The following is a 24,278-nucleotide window of genomic DNA, read 5'->3' on the forward strand; positions in this document are numbered from 1 at the left end:
GAAGTCCCACAACTAGGTGGGAGGAAAAGCGCTTAACCTGTTATTTGTATTTTATTCATATTAAATTGGTTTTATTCAAATCTACTTGTACTACTTCATACTTTTGGGTGAGTGGTACTCTGCATGTCTCGGGTATTTGTTTGAGTTGTTTCCTAGTCTGATTTTTGTTTCAAGGGATTTGAAAGATAACCACAAAGTCTTCTTTGGCTATGTTAAGGATCTAAGTGGTAACACACAGATTTGCACTGTGCCATTTCAATATAGCACAAAATATATAGACTCTACTGATATTGCCAACATCCTTGCAGATACATTCAGTGCAAACTTCACCCCCTAAAGAGCCCACAGCAATACCCGGAGGGTACAGTATCCCAGACATCAGAGACACACAGGTGGAAATGGCCCTCTCAAATGGCAAAACACAGTGTCAGTGGAGGCAAATGGTGTCCCAGACTGCATCTTGCAAACACTACAAGACAAACTAACCCCCCACCTAATTAAGCTTTCCACCCTCAGCCTCTACACAGGCTACATGCCCATACAATGGCACATAGCAACGGTTATTCCACTCCACCAAGGTGGAAACACAGCTGACCATGGTAACTACCACCTCATAAGCTTGACTAGCCTAGTCTGCAAAGCTATGGAGTGCATCCTCATAGCACTCATTGACAAAGACATTGGTAACCTCCAAACACTTGACCCAACGCAGGTCAGCTTGGTTGAGTGCAGATCATGCCTACTGAACCTGTTTGACATCTTACAGACAGTCACCAAGACATTAGATGAGGGGAGAGGTGGTTCACACATACTACCTGGACCTCACCAAGGCTTTTGACACCATTCCCCACTCAGGTATTATTGATAACCTCACCAGCCTGTACATAAACCCATACATCACAGAGTGGGTTGCCAACAGGCTTACACACAGAACCCACATGGTAAGACTAGCAGCCTCCAGGACCAACTCTTAACCAGTTGCAACTGGTGTCCCACAGGACTCAGTCCTGGGAGATGCCTACTGTTTGGCATATACTTCTCAGAGGTACAGACAAACACAGGTGGACTACGGCAGACCATGTTTGGCAATGACTGCAAACTGGGAGTCATATTTGACAGTCCAGTTGACACAGACATCCTTCAAGGGGTCTCACAGAGACCGACACAGGGTGTCAAAGTCATGGACTCCAGCTAAATGCCACAAACTGCATGGTCATTCCATTTTATTTATTTATTTATTTATTTTACATTTGTTGACCAGGCTAGTCTAGCTGGATATATGTCCATTTTTAGTAGAGGCCCGGGGAGATAAGCTTCAAAGTTCAATTACAGTACATATCTACAGAAGTACATACATGAGATCGACTACATTAATAATAACTAAAGCAGTATTAGCTAAAAAGTGGTTACAGGTATATAGAGTATATAACACAAAATATTGACTAAACATAATACAATTTATCATGAGGCTGCATTTTAACTGTTCAGAAAGATTGATAGTAAAACACATAATATAATTCTAGATATAAGAAGGGGAAAAAGGAAAGTAAGACTGGAATAGAAGTTGAGTAAGAAAATTCTAATCGTGAAGACTGGAACTTTTATGAGAGTATACTAATAGGTAAGGCTAGGTAGTAGAGGTAGAATGGTAGTTGAATTCTGATGTGTTTGTTACTGAGCTGAGACAGTGAGGTAGAAACAGGTAGCTAGAGCATATAAGGTGGGGTTGAAACAAGTAGTGAGAGCATGTAGGTTAGTCAGGTTTAGTACAGGGGCACATCCAATGTGTTTTAAGGAAGAGCTTAAGTTTATTTTTGAACAAGGAAATAGAGGGAAGTGTTGAAAGTTCAGTGGGGAGTAAGTTCCAGATTTTCCCAACAGTATTAGTGAAGAGAGAGTCTCCAGCTCTATTGTTTGATTTGATAATATTTATGAGGATTTTTTGTGAAGATCGTAGAGATTTCAGGTTATTATAGGGATGAATAAGGTTAGATAGTATGGATGTCTTAGCTGGTTGATAAAGAATTTTATGGGCAATGGACAGTTGATTATATTTTAGCTGTTGCTGTAATTCAAGCCACCCTAGGTATTTTAGATTAATACAGTGGTGTGTTTTAAAAGGGTTACCAGTGGCAAATCTGGCTATGTTGTTGTAGGAGTTTTCTAGTTTTTTAAGGTTATTTTTTGACAGGTTAGTGAAAATGGGAGAGGCATAGAGTAGGGTAGAGATTAGATGGGTGCGGGCGATAGTTATTCTAGTTGCAGGAGTGAGGAAGGTTTGATCCTATATAGAGAGCCTATTTTTCTGTTAGTTGTTTTCAAGATATTATTAATATGAGTGTTAAAGTTACGGTTGTTGTCTATGGTGATACCTAGCAGTTTGGTAGTAAGATCCTGGGATATAACAGTGCTATTATTGGAAGCTATAGTGAAGTCAATTGGTGGAGATTTATTGGTAGGTGTAAAAAGTAGAAGTTTAGTTTTTTGGGGATTTAGTATGAGACAGTTTTGTAAACCATAGTTCTACTGAGCTAAATAAGTTCTGTGTAAGGAAGTGAAGTTCAGATTCAGATGTGGCTGAGCATATAAGTGTCGAATCATCTGCATATTGTATGCATGTAGCTTGGGGAACTGCTTCGTGAAGGTCATTGATGAATAAGGAAAATAGGAGTGGGCCTAGTATGGACCCTTGAGGGACACCAATATTAACGGGTAGTTGGGTAGAAAGAGTGGTATTCCAGAGCACAGCTTGATGTCTGTTATTTAAGTAGGATAGGAACCATTTTATAGCTAGTGCATCAAGTGACAGAGATTTCAAAATGTTTATGAGTATATTGTGATTTACCATGTCAAAAGCTTTGGACAGGTAAATGAAAAGTGCAGAGGAGAGCATGTTAAGGTTGCGGTTTTTGTTGATGGTGTCCATGAAGGAGAAGAGGGCAGTAGTAGTGCTGCGGGAAGGTCTGAAACCATGTTGGGAGTTGGAGAGCAGGTTATTATGGAGAAGGTGGTCTAATAATTGCCTATGGATGCACTTTTCCATAACCTTAGATAAAGGGGAGAGTAGGGCTATGGGACGATAGTTGGAAACGTCAGTGGAGTCTCCCAATAATATGTGAGACTTTCAAAGATTGATCCTTCAGCAATGCTTCTATTGATGAGAATGGAGATGGGGTAGGCAATAGATTTGGCTGCTAACTGTAAGTATTCTGCAGGTAGTTGGTCAGCAGAGGGAGTGCAAGGTTTAAGTTTTTGTAAAGGGGTGAGAATAAAAGCTGTAGGGACAGGTTGGAAGTGAAATGGAGGAGGTGGGTTGGATTTAGATGTAGATGAGGTTGAATTTTGTGGAGAGAGTTGACTGGCTAGAGTTTGAATAGTTTTGGTGAAAAAGGTATTAAAGGCATTGGCAGTTTGTTTGGGGTTGTTGTGGTCAGAGCCTTGTGGGTTTGGTGTAATAGATTGACCGTGGTGTAATAGTTCATTAATGCTTGCCCAGAATTTTTGTGGTTTATAATGTAGGTAGTAGTTTTGTTTATCAGACATTATGGCTTTTTTTGTTTCATTTCTCAATTGTTTAAAGTTTTGGAGGTCAATGGGGTTCTGAGTTAAGCGTGATCTGTGCCAGTATTTATTTCTGAGATGGAGTTTCATGGAGCAGGGTTAAGGATGGCTAGGAAATTAGCATTGAAGGGAAAGTTGTTTTAATGGGGGCCAGTTACAAGCTTTAAGTTCAGTTAAGAATAAATTGAGATTGAAGTTTTTCTTGGTTCTAATTGTTCTAAATATGGGTTTGGAATGTGGGTTGGTTTTAAGCCTAATAGCATAGGTTGGAAAGTGATCACTTATATTATCTGGGAGGGTTCCAGAATTGTAGGTCTGGGGTTGATTATTGATTAGTATCCAGTCTAAGGTACTTTCTTTCCTATTGGTTTTGTTAATTCTAGTGGGTGAGGTGATTATTTGTGTAAACCCATAGAGATTAATATGGGTAGTGGGGTAGTTATTGTTGCAACATTTCCAATCAATGTTGAAATCACCAAGAATGATGGTCTCTTGGGGGAGGTTTTGAGATAACCAACAGAGTATGTTTTCAATAGTAGTAATGTTATTGCCTGGAGGAACATAGATGCAGATAATATAGATAGATTTAACAGAGTTTAGCTGAAGCTAGGTAATAAGTATTTCAGCTTTAGAGACATGGGGAGGATTTTGGTGGAAGGTTGTAATTTGAAAATCAGATTTAAATAAAACTGCTACTCCACCACCTTTCTTGTGTTGTAACCAGGTGGGATATTTGGAAAAATTTGAAAAAACTAAACACCCACATATTAACACATAAGTGACAGCCACTTTAATACAGACGAGGTAATAGGGTATCTGGGGAGTAAGGTAGATAGTGATCTCTCCTTTGACAATCATATCTCCAAAGTAGTTAGGAAATCCTTATATGTAGGCCATCTGATTACTAAAGGGTTTGCATCTAGACATACTGAGGTTATAGTGTCCCTTTACTCATCACTCATCAGTCCCATCCTTGAGTATAATAACCCATTTGGGATGTACCTCAGAAGACACTTCCGACAGCTGGAAGGTCCACAGACATACCTCGCCAACAGGATTAATGGCTTCAAACATACGTCTTATGCAGCCAGACTGAATAAACTCCTGCTTTACTCAGTGGCATCTCGTTTACTCAGAGATGATCTCTGCTGGCCAATAAAGCCATATCCAACTCAGGCTTAATGGATAAGCTACACCTATGGGAATCCATGTCACAGTGAGCCACACGCTGTAGTGAGCTAAACCTTGCCACAACAATAACTAGAAGATGATGGAGGGACAGATTCCTGTCAAAGAAACTCCCCAACCTTTGGAACTACATCCCTAATTACATTATACAAAGCCCCTCACTAACACTCTTCAATAGAAACCTTGAAGAGTGGATGGGGAACAGTCGATACACCCCAGGGATCCCGCCATTGGCTCTGCTCCACAGAGTTAATTAATCAATGGGGTGGCAAAAGCTGACACATTTTGGCTAGGCTTATGAATGCCCTCAGGCAGTTAGACAAGTACCTACCTATGAACCTATGAATCTATACATACAGTATCAGCACATGCTAATAGCTTAATTTACTGTTCAGGTGTTGACTTACCTTGTGCCAATAGCAGTTATGTGTGCAATAGTTGAGGGCTGCCTATGTTGGATGCACACAGTAGACTGCCTATACATGACAATTTACAAGTAATCTTGTGTGTGTGCCATCCATTTTTACTGTGTGTGCAGGTGGAGAAAGGTGTCAGTCTCTAGGTGCCTACACTGTCAGTGTGTGTGCTATACGTTCCCTCCTTGCCAAGGCATGGGCATACTGGACACGCCTACTGGGGGTCGCTCAGGGTGTTCATGGTCCGAGTACCTTTGTGCCTGTGGGGCCCTTGGCAATGGTGGTAGGCTGTGAGGGCCTTCACCATTCTGTCCCTGCTGCACCTGTTTCCGCAGGATCATATTGTGTAGCATGGCACATACTGTGAAGATGTGGGCCCACGTGCCTGGAGAGTACTGCAAGTCTCCACCAGATATGTCCATGCAATGGAACTGTGATATTAGCATGCCAAACACATGCTCTATGATGATTCTGTTTTGTGCGTGTGCCTCATTATGGCGTTCTTGCATGGGTGTGTGCGCATTTCTGATGGGAGTCATCATCAATGGTTCCAGTGCATAGCCAGCATCCCCCACCAGGTGGCCATATGGGATGTCCACCCAGGCAAATACCTGATACAGCTGTGAGGCATGCCAGATGTGGGAGTTATGATAGCTTCCAGGGCTGCCAGCACACACATCCACGATAATGCCCTGGGCATTGCACATGGCCTGGCAGTTGATGGAGGGATATCCCTTATGGTTTATATAGCACCTACCCTGCTCACTGGGTGGTGACTTGATGTGTATGTGTGTGCAGTCTATTGCACCCAGTACCTCCTGGTATTCTGCCACACAGTGGAAGAGACGCATATTGCTGGCCAACTCCTCCTGCATTCGGGGGAAGTATATGTGCTCATTGGCATGTGGTGACATGGCATCCAGTAACTGGTGAAGTGCCCTGGATGCTGATGCCTGTGAGATCCCCATGATATCCCCAGTTGGCCTTTGAAAGGTACCTGTAGCTAGTATTTTCAGGCTTACACATACCTTTGTATCCACTGGGATGGGTTCCCCTCTGTTTGTTCTGGCTCTGAGGTGTGGCCAGCACAGCTCCAAAAGTTGCTGTAGGGTGTCCCTGTCCACCCTGTAATGCTCTACTATCTCCAGATCATGTAGCTCCTGGTAGGTTGCCCTGGGTCTGAACACTCTTCTCCTCCTCTGGTGCCTGGGATGGTTGTGAGCATCATTCTCCTCACCACCTTCAGTCTCCAATACATGCTGGTGGATCAAAGCTATGGCAGCCCCTAGCATGTACATATTAAAAGTTCCCCGTCTGTATACACCAATGGTGCAGAGTGTATGGGAATACACAAGTGTGTGTGAGGTGCTTTCACACTTTATACTATTGTGCTATGGATGCTGCTGCTGTCATTGGGTGTGTATGAGCAATTCCAGCTACAAGGTATCTTAATTATGGGTTTTACAGTGAGTACTGCAAGTGTGGGGCCTTTAGTGTGGAGTTATGCTTGCCTGCCTTGATTAATCTTTTTCCCTTTAATTCACTTTTACAGCAGGATCCCCTCCCATTATCAGGCATGCCTCCAGCAGCCTTCTTTCTTGTTTTCTGCTTTCCATACCCAGTCATGTATTGCAAAATGTGTCTTGTAGCTGATATAAGGCAAATCTGCTTTGTTCTGCTGTGATAATTTACTGTTTTCTTTGCAGTACAGCCCCTCCCATTTCCTGTTCTGCAGCTAGCTGCTTGCAGTCTTGTTAGCTGTTGTCAGTGGCCCACTGTAGGTTCCTAGGTGTTAATTAATCATTTGTACTCCAATTTCCCTGCTACAGCATTTTCTTATTTTCTTCCTATATCCTTCCTGTTTCAGCTCCAGTGCGTGCCGCTCAAACCTGTTTACCGAGTTTAAGTGCATTTTAATCTCCATTCACATGCATACTTGGTTACCTTGTGTGCTCTCAGCTAAGCAAAGCTATAGCCAGTTCAACACACCCCTTTCCTGCAGCTTTGCTTAGCTATGGGAAAACTGGATTAGCAATGCTACAATCTGCTTACAGCAAAGGTGACACACCCCTCTCTTTATGTCATTTCTATCTCAAGGGCACACCTCAGTGTTATAACGCTATGCTGTGAGGTACATCCCTACACCAGCGGGGAATCTGTGATTCACTATTACTCCTCTCATTTGCATGGCATTGCCTACTAATTCCTAGCTACCACGCAAAATACTGTCACAGCCCCTTAGCAACCCTTGCACCATGGTGTGGTGTAACATGCCTACCATTAACTATTATGGGGAAATCATAATATGTGTTACATTTCAGTTTTATTCTATATTTTTCTATTTTTCTTGTGATCCAGTTTGCGCGCCGCTGCCCTGCGCTTAAATTTTGCGATAGTGCGAAAAATAAAATTAAATGTTCTTTTTATATTTTATACATTTTGTTTATGCCAATGGCTATATATTTCACCATTGGCATATATTAACAATATAATACATGTAACTGGCCAACTGTCATGGCTCCAATTTTATGTTTGCAAAAATGTAAACCGTTTTTTATGGTTTACATTTCTGCATGCTTAAACTACACCTGCACCACTTCCTGGATCACTAAATACCTTCATTTGCATGCTACACTGCTGCAAATGGGGTAATTAGCATACAGGGTCCGGGAACTGTGCGGGCGTAGTGTATGCAGGTAGTGTACGTGGAAACAGCTCGTACCTGGATCGCTCACCGGCCACATTTGGTGTTGGAATGCCAATGCTACGCCTGCACCTCGCGCAAGCTTCATGAATCCCGGGGTATATTTCACTTATTTATTGCATGTCCACTAAAATCAAAAGTACAACTGAAAGTACTCATTAACATGGTTTATATGTTATTCATACAGTGCAATAATATAAGCTACATTTACTTACTAATAAAAAAAATTATTTATTTGTAAGTTACCTAACTGTAATACAGTAAGATTTTGAAAGATATTCTAACCAAGATATGCAGAGAACCCAGGCTAGAAGCTACATTTTTGAAATGTTGTAATTTTAGTTGCATCAGAGATTGACACTGGCATTTAATAGGTATATTCTGGAAAACATTGTGATGGAAAAAAAAAAAAAAAAAACACGCCGGAGCCAAGACAAAGTAGCTGCTGAAACTTTACTGATGTTTCCTAGTACCTCAGCTCTTTGTCTTCCAGGGAACAATTGCATCATCTAGACAGCCTCTTTTATATACATACACTCACACAATTATCCAATAACTCAATAGAAATAATTCAATTAAAAATCTAGCAACAATATTCCCAATTTAAGTATCAAAGCATTCCCATACCAAATGCTAAAAACATTTAAAGTGTCAACCCTGCAAATTCATATACAAAACACTCCAAACAATGTATAAACCTACATTTCATGAATTAAGATTTAAGTCTAGATTTAATCCATTAGAATGCAGAGTTTTGTAGCTAATGATGAACCTTGTTTCCATTTTCAATTAAGTTTGCACATAATCCAATGCTTGGCCAAAATGCTAAAGAAAAAGCTATTATCAAAACCACCATGCATTGAATGAACATGCTGGACAACTGGGTTATCCAACCTACCATTTCTTATGTCCCCTAGTTGCTCCGTTATCCACTTTTTGACTATTCTCCTGGTCTGCCTAATGTACCATTCTGTGGGTGTACAACCACAACCTGTGATATATACCACACCACACATACTTCAATGAAAACGGTCAGCAGCTTTATAATTCCTTACATTAATCTGGTGCCATTTAGATTTTTTTACACTGACACATACCTTACACTTACCACATGGAAAAGACCCCACCAAACTGTTCTCTTATAACAGTTTTTTCAACTTTAACAAGTCCTTCAAATTCAAAAATGTACCATAGGAAAACGTTACCCTCTAAGGGAAGAGTTAACCAAAACTCTCATCTTGTTTAACATTGTGATAGACATGGTCATCAGCTATGGCTATGTAAATGTCCAAAACTGACAAGCTTTCTTTTTCACATTAGTTATTATAACTCTACATGAAAAAAGATATTTATATTGACAATTTAAAGATCTAAACAAGTAAAGAAAGATGACATGTTTTAATGCTAAAATGTTTAAATATACAAATGATTGCTTTTTACATTAATGGCCAAGTAAAAGTTTAACTATTCTAATCAGCAGATTGTAGTTTTTACTGTATGCTAGCTAAAAACAGCTAATGTTGAACATATGGAATTGAATATATTATGCTACGCAGTAACATTCATATAGTGACATTCTATTTTAAAATATATCTTAAAACTAAAGACACATTTAAGATGTTCAGTATGTTTATTGTACAGTTCACAAAAACAAAACGACTCAGATTTAACCATAAAATTCAGTACTAAGGCTGTTGTGCAATGTTTAAAAAAACTAGATTAAAAACAGAGGCCAGTTTGAAATGAGCAAGAAAATGTGACATAATTAAAAACAGTATCATGTACTAAAAATTTGGGCAACATTTCTACTTGCATATACATTTATATTCTTATGCCATTTTTGAAAGTATAGTGTAGCTTACACCACCTTGAAAAACTTCTCCATAGCTGACTTTGGGCTCCTAAAAACAGAGTTGGCTAACTTCACGGCACCCATGCCAATGGAAAATAGCTGTATGACTGCCGAATCATATACCAATGCACTGTACGAACATGTACATAAATGCATGGAACTAGCCATACCCAACAGAACCAATATGCTCTCCTCCAAAAAAAAGAAGCCAATCTGGTGGTATCCTGCCATTAATAAACTCTAGAACAGAAGGAAGAAACTATTGCATAAAAAGGTGAAGTCCCAAGACTGGGAAAAACTCCCTTATTAGCCTCAACAAAAAGTTGAGATCCCTCATCATATCCTCTGAAGCCAGCTATGAAGGCAGAATTGTGGCAGACACTAAAAACAATCACAAAGCCTTCTATAGTTATATCAAGAACCTCCATGGCAATACCAAGATTTGCTCTGAGTTACTGCACATTGGTACCTCCTATACTGAGCCAACAGATATTGCCAACATACTGGCCAACAGATTCAGTGCCAACTTTACCCCTCTTCCCAACCAAAGGACCAATCTCAATACCAGAAGAATGCCAAGCACCCAGCATTACTGCAGCACAGGTTAAAGCTGAATTGTAGAAGACCAATAATACTGCTTCCATGGGACCTGACAATATCTCTGGCTGTGTTCTACATGAACTACAAAGCAAACTGACACCATTTCTGTGTGCCCTGTTCAGCCACAGCCTCACCTCAGGCTTTGTCACTACAGAATGGCGCACTGCTACGCTACAGTTATCCCTCTCCATAAAGGGGGAGCAACTACAGACCCTAGGAATTATCACCCCATTAGCCTGATGAGTCTGATATGTAAAGCTATGGAGTGCATCATCATGGACCTGATTAACAAAGATATAGGAAATCTCCAAACTCTAGACCCCACACAATTTGGCTTTGTGAAAGGGAGATCATGCCTGCTCAATCTGGTTGACTTCTTTGAGTCAGTCACCAGGGCTATGGATGAAGGTAAGGCAGTGCATACAGCCTACCTCGATCTGGCCAAGGCCTTTGATACCATTCCTCACTCTGGAATTATTGATAAACACACCAAACTTGGCATCAACCACTATTTAACTAGGTGGGTTGCAAACTGGCTCACAGATAGAACACACAGTGTGAAAGTAGTAGACTCCAAGTCAGACTGCCAACCAGTAACGAGTGGAGTCGCACAGGGATCAGTCCTGGGTCCTCTCCTATTTGGCATCTACTTCTCAGAAGTCCACCGCGGGGATCACTCCAATGGCTCTAGTTGACAGAGGCACTGGGAACTAATAATGCCAGGGCACTTCTATGGGCTCTAGGACCATTAGCCTAGTACACACCTATGAACCTATGAACATGGATGCACACACACACGCACACACACACACACACACACACACACACACACACACATATATATATATATATATATATATATAGAGAGAGAGAGAGAGAGAGAGTGAGAGTGAGATGGGTCAGGCTTAAAACAACAAAACACCCAAATATCAGCATGCATATCATGGACTCAAAATAGTTAAAAAAAATAAAGTAAAACATTGCAATGCTCATGCGCCAAGAAATAATCTCAGATCATGGAATTTTAAAGCAAGCTTTTTTTTCTGCTTTGCTTCATCCACCTTCTTCACCCTAGTAATACATTTGAAGATATCCATTTAATCTGCATTAAAAAAAACTTCCCATAAACACTACAGCATTATCAAACACACACAAATGCACACAGACACACATACACACATACACACACACACACCTATACACATCTCATTTACCTGCTTCATGGAAACACTCACCAGAGAAAACATCTGTTTGGTATACCAGTCATTCAGACTGTACTATCCCCATGTCAACCAAAGAAATATTTGACCAATTGGAACTTATATTCCATATCTCTCTTTCTTTTGGCTTTTCCCTGTTGGGGGTCGCCACAACAGATCAGCTGTCTGGTCATTATTGGCAGTGGATTTTTTACAGTGTCGAGTTGCCAGCCTGGCACCCAACCTTCCACAGAAGGCACACACACACACACACACACACACACACACACACACACACACACACACACACACAAAAAGTATGTACTAAGATCTTGTTCAATATAATAATAATACTAATAATAATAATAATAATGTTTAAGCTGTTTGCAGAAATGCTTAAAGATATGTCCTGATGTTGTTTACATTATTTCCTTCCAAATCTAAAATTGACATTATGAGAACTAATTAAAAAACAAAACAATGTTAATCTCCATTTAGTAGTAAAACCATTAAGCAATGTTAAGCTCTATTTAGTAGCAAAATTATTTACCTGTAATAGCTCCACTTAGTAGTAAAACTATTTGTCTGTAGTAGTTGTCTTGCATTATATAAGACAGCAGATTAAGTTAATTTCAAAAGTACATCTATTGAGCAGTACTATAAAAGCAGTGTATTAACAGAGGACTTGTATCTTATTTGAATAAAATATAAGAAGTGAAACTTTTTTCACATAAATGTGTATCGTGTCACTTACTAAAAGACGAGGCCTACCTTTAATGAATTTACATTCTATGCCTGCATTTATTTCATGTTCTTCTGGAGAACACTCCAAGTATAGTGTAGCTTTAAAAGAGTTATCTGTGATAAATCAGCTCTAGCATGGCACCTCACATACTGCTAATCACTGTAGAAGTAGTAAGCATTCCAGTTGTGAATTTGTCCTGCATCCAAAGGTTTAACACAGAAATAGAACTACATAAGGGATGCATTATTGTGTCATGTCATTTAAAGCTAGGACATTTGGGAATTATTTTCAACTCCACTTTTCTGATTGGGAATTTTAATAGAAATGCTTTTCCTCTATTATGTCTAATGAAAAAAGAAAAAGCCTGCGTGTCCTCAGGTTGTAGCAAAACAACTAGAAACAAACAAAACAAAAAAATTGGTTCCAGGACCTTCTAATCGGTACTTATGAATTATTACAAGATTTTTAGGAATTCAAGCCATAGTATCCAGGTGTTGCTTGATGTACAGATAGCAAATAAAAAACATAATTGCTAGCTTTTATAAAATGTGTCTGTTTTTGAAGTCCTGTGGTATCTGTCCTGGACTAATGGAATCTATGTCGCCCTGTCTGGCATTTCACACTCCCTTTTAAAAGGGAATAATACATTTATTTTTTTCTGCTTCAATAACTATCTGTTTTGTAAACGTGTTTCTTTTGGTGGGTGTTGGTGGAAAACTAATGAAATAAATAATCAAATAGCCCTAATATTTATGAAAAACTTTGGAAATGTTCACTCTCAAAAAGTATTTTAGCATGCATTGGTAATTCTTGGGGCATTTTCATATGGGTTAAAGTTTTTCTCCCTGACACTGTATGTATACACACACACACACACACACACACACACACACACACATATATATATATATATATATATATATATATATATATATATATATAGGTCTACCTGATAATGCCGAAAGCTTGAAATGCTGACGATGAGAAGACCGACACCAGAATATCGACAATGAAGATGACCGACAGTTGAGAATCCCGACGCTGAGAACAGTGACATGTCAAACGAGCGCTAGTGGGTAAGTATGCGGTAGTGAGGGACGTCAGGGTTAGGGTGTGGGTAAGGTAAGTGTGAGATAGCGATAGACTGTAGGGTTAGGGGCGGGTTAAGTGAGTTAGGGTTAGGGCGCGGGTCAGGTGAGTGTGCTATAGTGACAGAAGTTAGAGATAGGGGCGGGTTAAGTGAGTTAGGGTTAGGATGCAGGTTAGGTGAGTGTGCGATAGGGACAGACCTTAGGGTTAGGGTTTGGGTTAAGGTTAGTGCATAGATAGTTGTGTATGTACGGTTCAGTGTAGGTTTGTAAGGTCTTTGGTGTGTTTGTGGTGTGTGTGTGCTTTTTGGACAGGGGATTTGTTTTGTTTGTTGACTGTTTGGATTGTGGTTTGCCGGGAATGTGATGTTTCGTGTTTCTGAATTTTCGGTTTTGTGGTGTCGGTGATTTCGTTGTCGGTGTTTTAGCATGTCGGTGTTTTCAGGTAGACCCAGATATATATATATATATATATATATATATATATATATATATATATACATATATATATATATATATATATATATATATATACTTCAAAATGTCCATCACTACAGATACTTACCCACTAACTCGTTTGACATGTCACTGTTCTCAGTGGCTTCTCTCAACTGTCGGTCATCTTCATTGTCGATATTCTGGTGTCGGTCTTCTCATTGTCGAATCCACTTATGCAAAGTCTGAACTCCAAATGTTGAAAAAGTCAAACACCAATATTCCAAACCTTACAATCTCACCCCCTTCTTCCCCCATGTCAGATTTGTCTATATAAGTTCCATAGTGAGTTATCCTAATTTTAAAATCCTTGAGAGAGAACTTTAAAATAATGTAAAAGACTGTAAACTGTTTTTGCTAATACTAGCTAAAATTATAAAATTTGAGACATATGAATACAAATGCATAAACTGCAAAGGAAACTGTCATACATATCACTCAACTACTTCAGTTTAGGCACAGATTAAGGCTTAGTGTCATGTAGGTTTAATGTTTTATTTCATAAAATGTGATCTTTTTAACAATGCATGCATTAATATGAAATGGTGTTAAAATGAGAGGGCATATTTTTTGAGGTCATTCAGCATAAGTGAAAGTTATTTTTTAGTGAGGCTCATTGAATACCCATTATGTTTCTTGAATTATACTTTTCTTTTTTTGACCTCTGCTATAACCTTTAGAGATGCTTTAATGTACATTGTGTTGAGAAGTATAGATATGAAACTTCATAAAATGAACTAAAATAAATACATTTAATAAGCAGATATATTCAAAAAATAACTTGTATCGATATGCAAACGTTTTAATAAGGGATATAACATTTTAACATACTTGTTTTGAAATGCAACAACTATATTTGAATATATCAGAAAGATATTTTATTAGTATTATTGCTTTAACATTACAAATTTCAAGGAAGTTTTTTCCAGTTTATTTCAAAATTAAAAAAAAACATGTATTTACAACTTATAATTTGTACTGCTTACAAAAATCCCTTTGCAACTGCATTGCCTTAGGCTCTTACATTCAAGGACCTCAATTTATATACATATTTCATATTCTAATAAACAAAAAACAAGCAAAGTTTATATAATGAATGACAACTATATGGGATATAACCAGCTGAGACAACTCACCTCATTGTGAATGCAGAGAAGAAAATGTGCAGGTATCCAAATGCTGAATAGGTTCTTGCCTGTACCTTCTAACTCAATTGTAATAGTAAATTTACTGTTTCTTAAGCATGTAAAGGCATTTTGTAGCGATATTAAAGGAAATAATTAGTTATAATACTTCTTGTTTATGTTACGTACTTATGTCTGGATAGTCATAAGGTAAAAGTACTGATTTATTTATTTATTTGTTTATTTAGCATTTTTAACAAGACACCTGCATACCAAGCCAACTTATGGATTAAGCAGGTCACAATCATCATTATGACATGCATACAGGTTGCTGGGGTGGGGTGGGGGGGGCAGTGCAATAGGTTGCTTCCATACTATACTGTGGGTCACTGCCATGAGAAGCAAATGAAGAAGCCACATACTCTGGGGGTTTCTGGGGACTCAAGGATCACATACTCTGGAGAAAAGGTCAAGCTGTCATGATATTGTTGGCACAGACCACAGTCTTGATTTGCATGTCTAGGGCTCAAAGGCTGCACAGCATGGAAGAGCTTGGGGTTCACATGTACCTGCAACTTGACTTGGCTTCTCATGAGCTGAGTCTGATATGCACTGCCTCCATAACATGGAAGATGCTCACCCCCAAAGGTGGCAGGCAATGTGTCCACAGGAGACTGTCCCATTTATATTCAGTTTTCACAACTTGGCATACAACCCTGGATCACATACTCTTTTTTGGCACATCTGTCCAATGGTTTCTTAAGGTGATGGTTTTATGCCCAACAACCCATGCAGATGGTACTATAATACGCCAGTGTCACGAGTTCCTAGTTGTAAATACAACACTGTACTTGTCTTTCTCTCCCTGGCATCCATCAAAGGTTTGCAGTTGTTTGTGAAGTAGTTTACCAGGCAAGACTCCTTCCTTACCTCTAGGAAGTTCCATGTATACAAATGCTTTTCTGATTATTTTCTATTTCAAGGTTTCACAGCTGTAAGTGATGCTGCAGTACATAGCACAAATGCTCTGCATCATATTAAAAGGTACAGATAGTGCAACATTTATGATAATAAAGCACTTTACTACCATTTAAGCCCATTAATGCTACTGGATGTGAATCTGTGAGTGTTTACAATGTACTATCTAAGTATGTTACCACTAGTTATACACATCACCATCAATATTTTGTTTAAAGCGATGTAAATCTGAAAATTATTCTTTTTGTTTCTCTTCCATTTTGATCTTCAGATTTGTCAACCACCCAATCCCTCCTATTTGTCTTGAGTCCATTTGTTCTCCCATACTGAGTATCACTAGCATAGATGTAGAAGAGTCAATACAAGGGGCTATTTTCCATACAACCATTAAGGTGATGTGTGCCATAGGCTCTGGCTCCATCTGCATGCTATTGAGGGCATTTAAGCTGGCTCTAATCCAGTTTCATAGTGAGTGACATATACACGTATATCACTGTGAAGGATTACTATGCCTTCCCTGTATATATATTTCTGTGTGTGTGTGTGTGTGTGTGTGTGTGTGTGTGTGTGTGTGTGTGTGTGTGTGTGTGTGTGTGTGTGTGTGTGTGTGTGTGTGTGTGTGTGCATGTCTGTGTGCGCATTCTTTTTCACACACACATACTAATGTGGGAAGCCATCGCTGCCCTGTTATTTACCAATCCCATGTTCCTGTCTTCCTTCCACTGCCAGCAAATACTGAGTAGAAAAGTAGAACAGGACCACCATCTCTGTGGGCCATCGTATCCCACTCTCTTCATTTCCCTCACCTAGTCATAAATGTTAATGGAACTCAGGCTGTTCAAGTCAGAGTCAAGACTCTGCTGTTATTCACCAAGGACTAGGTCTCAAATTTGAAAATTACTGTCATCAGAACTCCTAGTGTGACTTTTGTTTTATTTAGGTTTCGAATACTTATCGTTTATTTATAACAGTCCTTGTTTTCTTCTCTCACATTATGAAGCTGAGTAGAAAAATTTAAAAATATAAATACTTCATATAGTTCAACATTAAGATTTTAACTTATTATCTTTTCCTATGAGATACATATCTATCCATGGGCTGAATATCTTTATCCTGCAATAGACATTTGAACTCTGTAAGAAAAGCAAAATACTGTACTTCAGTGACACTGTTTTCTTTACTAATTATTCCGGAAAAGTGTTAATGAGTTGGTCTGTTACAGTAACAAATATTATGCTTTGGAAATGACTTTTCCTAATGCACAGCACTGAATTTTAATACCGTGATAGGGTGTGGCTAAGTGGATAGTTGTCATGGGAACAAGGTGTCAAGGGGCAGATCATAGGCACATGCAGAATAAGCAGTCATTCAAACAGCCATCACTGCTGCTTAAATTAGCTGGTGTATTTGATTTTAGTACATGTGTTAGAGTATAACTATTTGTTAAAGTATGTTTGTTTGTTTGCTACCAATTTCAGACAGAGTTTTTTTGGCTCTCGAGTCATGTCTGAGAAGGCCCGACCATGAGGACTACGTAGGATACCCACTAAATTAACTACCACTGTTCTTTGACTTTCTGTGATAAATTTTACATTATCAGTTAATCTTTTTCTTAATTATATAGAATACCATCTGTTAGCTTTCCACTGTCTATTTTGTAAATTAATTGAGTGTGAGTATGGAAGTGTCTCAGACTGCGAATTTAAGACACTCGCTGAATCTCTAGCATTTAGAAAGTTAATAGGATAACATTGTCTCAGATTTAATTGGATAAGGATGAACCATGACTTTTCTACCTAAAATCCCAGTAAAAAGAATTCTATTTCCTTTGCTACAGCCAGAGAATAATTATAAGTCCTCTGCATATTGAGTATTTTCTTAACGACTATAATCTACCAGGGATCAAGATTTGAATCTGCCTGTAAATGTGTAAGTTTGGGAAGTGAAAAAAAAAAGCATATTTAAATACATGGGTAGCGCAACAAGATACATTGTCTCATTTTTCAGTTTTTGACTTTTTGTATATAAAACAAGCTCATCAGGATGTATTTATGTAGGTGTTAGATTCCTATGCTGTTAGTAAAATAAATTATTTAAGGGCAATGAAAGAGTTTTTTCTGGCAGTTACAGATATCAGTTCCATCCTTAATCCCGTATCAGCTTTAGGCCCCTAAAGCAGAGTCGAATGCACATAAGGGATCCCTTAATTTTGAAAAAGACAGAAGCAAAAGATTGGATTATGCATTTTGTTCAGGGCATGACAGAAATCTTCCATCGTGGATTAATGCCTGGACAAAACTATAGCTAAATGAATATAATTAGACATAAGTTCTTCTAGATAAAAAAAATAAAATAAAAAGAATAAAAAATGAGTGTTTGTTGCATGGGACAGGACCCCTTGTGTCTCTTATGTGGGTGAGGTCTCCACACCTTGAACTTGTATATACCAACATCATAGCTTCACAGCTCCAGAGAAAAATAAAGGTGAAAAAACGATGGAGCTTTGCTGTTTCTGTAATTGACGCAACAATGGTAATGATCTCATAAGACAAGTCCAAAATACCTTGTTAGTACTTGTCAAGCTTTGAGTTACAAATTGAAACACTGATGAGAGGTTACTTTAACCACTAGTAAAACAACCTGCCAGAGATCAGTGTGTGAATAATACTGCAGAAGTTAGTCTCATTTAAAAGTAACATGAAATAAATAATTTGGCTCATTTAAAAATAAAACAGACTCTGGATTTGTGATTTCAGAGAGTGTGAATCTCATTTTTACACTTTAGTTAATAGGATATTAGAGGGTGTTGGCTCTATGTTAAGTAGTCTGGATAGATTACAGTTATCTAGATTAAAAAAAAAAGGAAAGTTCATTTATCAAAGGTTTCAGTAAGAGCTTAAATATTTTCCTGGGTGCAAGGTGAATGATAATTGAAATATTTAGCCTAAATGAAGAAGAAAATAATTGACATGACTATAGGCAGGGAGTCAGACACAATCGCAAGAAGCAGTTCCTCGCAATGATGAGTGAAGTTTATGAAGAATTTTGTAAGATTCATGAAAAAATTGAAAAAAAGGGAGGTTGTGTGAGTGGAAGGTAAACTCTGAGGATAGGAACTGACTTATCAGGTTAGATTGGGTCCAGAAGTCCAGCAGGTTTGGAAAGGAGGGTGTTGGATCAAAGCAAGAAAGAGAAGGCAAGCATAACTCATGCTACAAAGGCCCTTCTTCCAAGACATGCCCATTTGTGATTCAGAAACATGTTAGACTTGATGAGGTAAAAATGTCTTACAAGCTAATTTCCGTGGTTTTTGAATCATAATTACTACAGTGACATGCTGATCGTTGCTATTCTGCACATTGTGGTAGTAACTGCTGCTACTATGGGCAGTGGCATTCCCACCTGTCACTCTGTCACACAAAAACAAGTACATAACCATGAGTGCATACACGCATGCACACACACATGCGCACACACACACACACACACACACACACACACACACACACACACACACACACATGTACACACACACACACACACGCACACATATGCACACATACACACACACACACACACACACACACACACACACACACACACACACACACACACACACACACACACACCACAGCATCGGAACCTGTTCCTTCCCTATTTGCCCTCCCACAATTCCCTCCACCACTGTATTAGTTGGAGTGGCAGAAATCTGTTAGGCCTGGGTGGTCTGGTGTATTCACCCAGCTGCCCATCCCTATATTCCAATTGGTGCCAGTGTGGTACATTACTCAGTGAGTCATCCTTGATGTCCAGTGGTTCTTTTCCCTGATCCCCAGTATGATGTTACAGCCATTGCTGCTCTTTCCTTTATCGTTGGTATCCACTGTTCCCCTCACATGTGATCCCTATCCTGCTGGTGGTGCCATTATGGCACATTAAAGATGAATACCTTGTGTCTAGTGCATCCCCTCACCCCTTATCCCTATAACACTCGTGATGCCATTATGTTAAGTTAAAGAATATTGTCTAGTGCATCCCCCCCAACCCTGATCCCCATTTTACAATTAGGGTTATTATGGCACTTTAAAAGTAATCCATGATGTCTAGTAGTTCTCTCAACCACATTTGTTTTAGGCAGATGAACACAGCCTTTTAGTTGTAGGTAATACTGTGACGTGGTGGCAATGGCCATGTAGATGTATGCCTCTCCCCAACTCATATACCTTATTAGCATTCAACATGGATAGGGGACCATCCCTTTGCAGTTCAGGACATCATCATATTAGAGGACTATGCAGCACCATGTAAGGGTGGTTGCTGAATGAGGGATAGGTACCACGGTGTGTACAGCTCCATGTACACATCACTGTACCCCCAATGCATTCAGCAAAGGTCTTCAGGTGCTGTAGTCCAACCTCTTTCAGTGAACAGTCTATGTTTGTAAACCTACTTGCTTTACGAACAACTAGAATAAATGTTGGCAAGGCAAGTTTTATACTAAATTGAGGCCTTGTATGTTGCAAGAGAAGGGAAGAGTGTGCAAACCAAAAAAAAATCATGAACATTTGTTAAACACATCATAGGTCATTATAACGTTAGCCCTGGAGTATTTCATTTGCTATATTGCTTGAAGGTTTGGCCTATTGTTAAGGACTAAGTCTGGATGTAAACAGTTCTTTAAAAATAATGAATATAGATGCAGTGGAAATAAATAATTATAAGGAATTTAACATAAACAATATTAAACTAGTTATAACTGAAACAGTTGCAGATTTTGGAAGTTGTTGGATAATTGTTAGCAAAGTTTGGGGTCTACTTCTTGCATTAAATAAACTATATATAATAATGTCAATAAAAGGTTTGTATAGCAGTTGGTTTAATTCATTCTTATTTTAGCTATTTGTTGACAAGGTAATCAGACTGAATGAATTGTCATTTTACAGTGAATAACCACGATCACTGTCCTTTTACATTAATTGCTCAGTCACACAGTAGGCGTGAAGGTGTTAGGAATGAAATTCTCAACACTTGAAACAGGGAGTGACTCACTAACAACACAGAACTTCATTCATGCACACCAACTGACACACAGGTTGATACTGCATCACAAGTGCATCTGAAATAATTCATTTGCTGGAAGTTAACTAAAGCTTTTAATTGATGATCTCTCAGTCAACTGCTGTTAGAGCTGTAAACCTGTGCATAAGCATATGTTAAGTACTAATAACCCAGAACCAGCAGCCATTTACATGTCACCCTATCCATTACAGAAAAAGGAGCTAAACCAGGGGGATTGTGTGGTTTCCCATCCATTTGTCCTGGTTACACTTGAGTGGAGAATAAGTAGTACTTCATGTGGAGAAACTTGGTATTCTCTGTGATATATATCTATTCCTCCGACATATTCTATTTAAGTTGCATAAAAGATTAATATCTCTTGAAGTGGTATCTGTTCCAATATTGGACCTGCAGATGTGCAGTAGGTCTAAAAGGATGGAGTCAGCTGAGGCTCTGTAAGTGAGCCAAAAAGAGGGACAGGGCTTTGAGATAGTCAGTACAGCTGTTATTATTTAGGCCCTTGATTTTCTTGGTGAGAAGGGTATTATACTCAATGAGTGGTGTAATAAGTGCTGAAATGACCATCTCTCTTCATATGGACATCATATTCTTACTAATAAGTTCATTGTCTACATAGGTTCCCAGGTCCCTAACTCCTAGTTCAATTTTCATGGATGTATTATCAGTATGTTCCTGGATATGTCATGCTTGCTGAAAGATACTGTTATGCATTTTTGGCAATGAGTTTTAGGTCATGGTTTTAACACCAGAAATTTGTTGGGAAAGGTCCTCTTGGAAGACCTTAGTATTTTCTGGTGGGTGTATGATGGCACCAAATTTACAGTCATCTGCAGACTTGGTCAGCTATAAAACATTAACATTATTTCCAAGAAATAAATGCAAAAGAGGAAAGGCCCAAGGACTTACCTCTGGGGTACACAGCTTTTGACATCAACTAATTTTCTGGGTTCTGTTAGTGACCCAGTTTGCTATCGAATGAGTTACATAGGGATTTACATTTAGCTGCGTGAGTATATCAAATATACTTGAGTGCGGGTTCAGAAGCATAGCTGGCTCAATCAGTGCCCTTTGCTGGTCCCACCCGCCTGCCAAAAAGGACTTCAGCAAACTGCAAGATACTCCTGCAGATAGATAGTGCCCACTGCATGCACACTGCTGACCCCAGCCTTTCATGTGAGTAGCACCAAAAAAACCCCACAATAAAGGTCTGCTAGTTTCACTGGCACACACACACACACACACACACACACACACACACACACACACACACACACACACACACACACACACACACACACACGATATCATGTTCTGGTTTGACTACAAATGCATTAAAAGGCAATTGAGATCAGCCAGTCATACCCCCCAACACTTTTCACTCAGGGCAGTTGCCCTTCTCACTATGTCCTTGCTATTCTACTGTGTCATAGCAATAAGTGCCTTTGCAAGGTCTAGATGAGTGGCTTGTACCAATTTTCACTCATTAATTGCTTCAGTAATCTTCCAGAAGAAGTCAACCAGGTTAAATAGGCAGGATCTCCCCTTGACAATATTGAACTGGCTTAGTCAAGAATTTGTAGTTTTGCATATATCTGCTATCTGGGAATGGGGTGAGGTTGGCTAAATGTATCTGCTAGTAGAGTGGCTATTTCTTCTGGGTCTGTGTGTGTGATATCATTTACTAGCAGATCTACACAATGATGAGCATTGTTTCTGATGTTTCTAATATAGTTGAAACAGGCTTTGTGGATGTATTTTGCCTGGATTGCTATTTTTGCTTTATATCTAGCTTTAGGAGATTTGTTCAGTGGCTGAAGTTTTCCCGTTATGTCCAGCTGCAGTGTTTTTGGCATGTAGAGTACATTTGTTTTTACATGCAATGATCTTTTTTATTTTATTGTAAAGTCTGTTTATATGCGGATTCCAGCATAGTGGTTTATTTTTGAATTTGATATTGTGTTTACTTTGGAGGGGGCCAGATGCATCTATGTTGCTAATTACATATGCATAGATTTTGGTAGTAAAGGATTCTGTATATGCAGAGGGGTCATCAAGTTTGAAGGGGGTCTATATTATATCACTGAATGCTTAAAAAAGCGAACGATGAATAATCAACCTCATGTAAGTGAAAGCTTACAATCTCAAAGCTCAGAAGAGCGATTTTTTTTCCAAGGGAAAAAAATCGCTGCTCCAAAAAAAAAAAGAAAAGAAAACAAAAATTTAAATAATACTTAAAGTGAGGGGCTTAAATACTTAAATATACCTACTCCGAGATCACACTACAGTGCTGAAGGAAGCACAAGCAAATTATTTCCCTGGGAAAGAATTTGCTTAAAAGCCACTTTGCTATTTTGCCTTTTCGTTATTTTAAGTTCGACCAAGATGCATTCGATAGAATGCGTCTTCGGTCATCTAATACAAAACCGTTTGAAGGGGATGTTGAACATAGCCAGCTCATCACTCAATGTTAGTAGACTATTGTAATCTCCTAACACCAAGTTATCTGGGGATGTTTCTGGCTTCAGTCTTATTGAGAATATGACTCATTTATGGCCTGATTTGACATGGGAGGAGATAAAATTGTCAGTTGACATAACTGCCAACTTTGGTGACATCTAATTGTAGCACTTTGTCATTACTAGTCAGGGTGTGGACTAACTAATAAATTCATAGATTCATAGAATGTTACTAGGCTAATGACCCAGGATGCTTTTCTAAGCCTAGCCAGGTTTTACTGAAAGAATAATGATGTCATGTATCCAAACAGGACATCAACAGCCAGGCATTTATAATATACCTCTGCCCATAAGGGACATCGGTGCTAGGCCCGGTGTTAATTTCTTATTTCCCATCCACTGGTCTAGGTTGTGGTTAAACTAGGTAATAGACAAACTCAGCTTCACATGGATAGGAAAATTGTTCCATAGAAAGGGCAGTTTCTGGGACACATACGTGTCTCTCCAGTATGTAATGTTTAAGTCGCAGACAAAGTTGAGGTCCCTAGAGCTTGAATTTCTGGTACTCTTTGAGTTACAAATATGCAGGAGATTCATAATTGTGAGGTTTGTGAATGCTTTGTAATCCCGGCATAAATCACTCCTCAACAATCTATAGGAGATTGAGTAGAGGGAAAGGGCTTTAAGGCACTCTTCATAAGGTAGGTTTGTTATGACTTGTATTTTTTTTGTAAGGAATGTTAGAGGTCGCTCTAGTTGCTCCATATGTCTGGTCAGGTTCACACCGAAGGGA

This window comes from Protopterus annectens, chromosome 8.part1 (assembly GCF_019279795.1).
Source record: "Protopterus annectens isolate FY-2018-M chromosome 8.part1, PAN1.0, whole genome shotgun sequence".
NCBI classification, from domain to species: Eukaryota; Metazoa; Chordata; order Ceratodontiformes; family Protopteridae; genus Protopterus; species Protopterus annectens.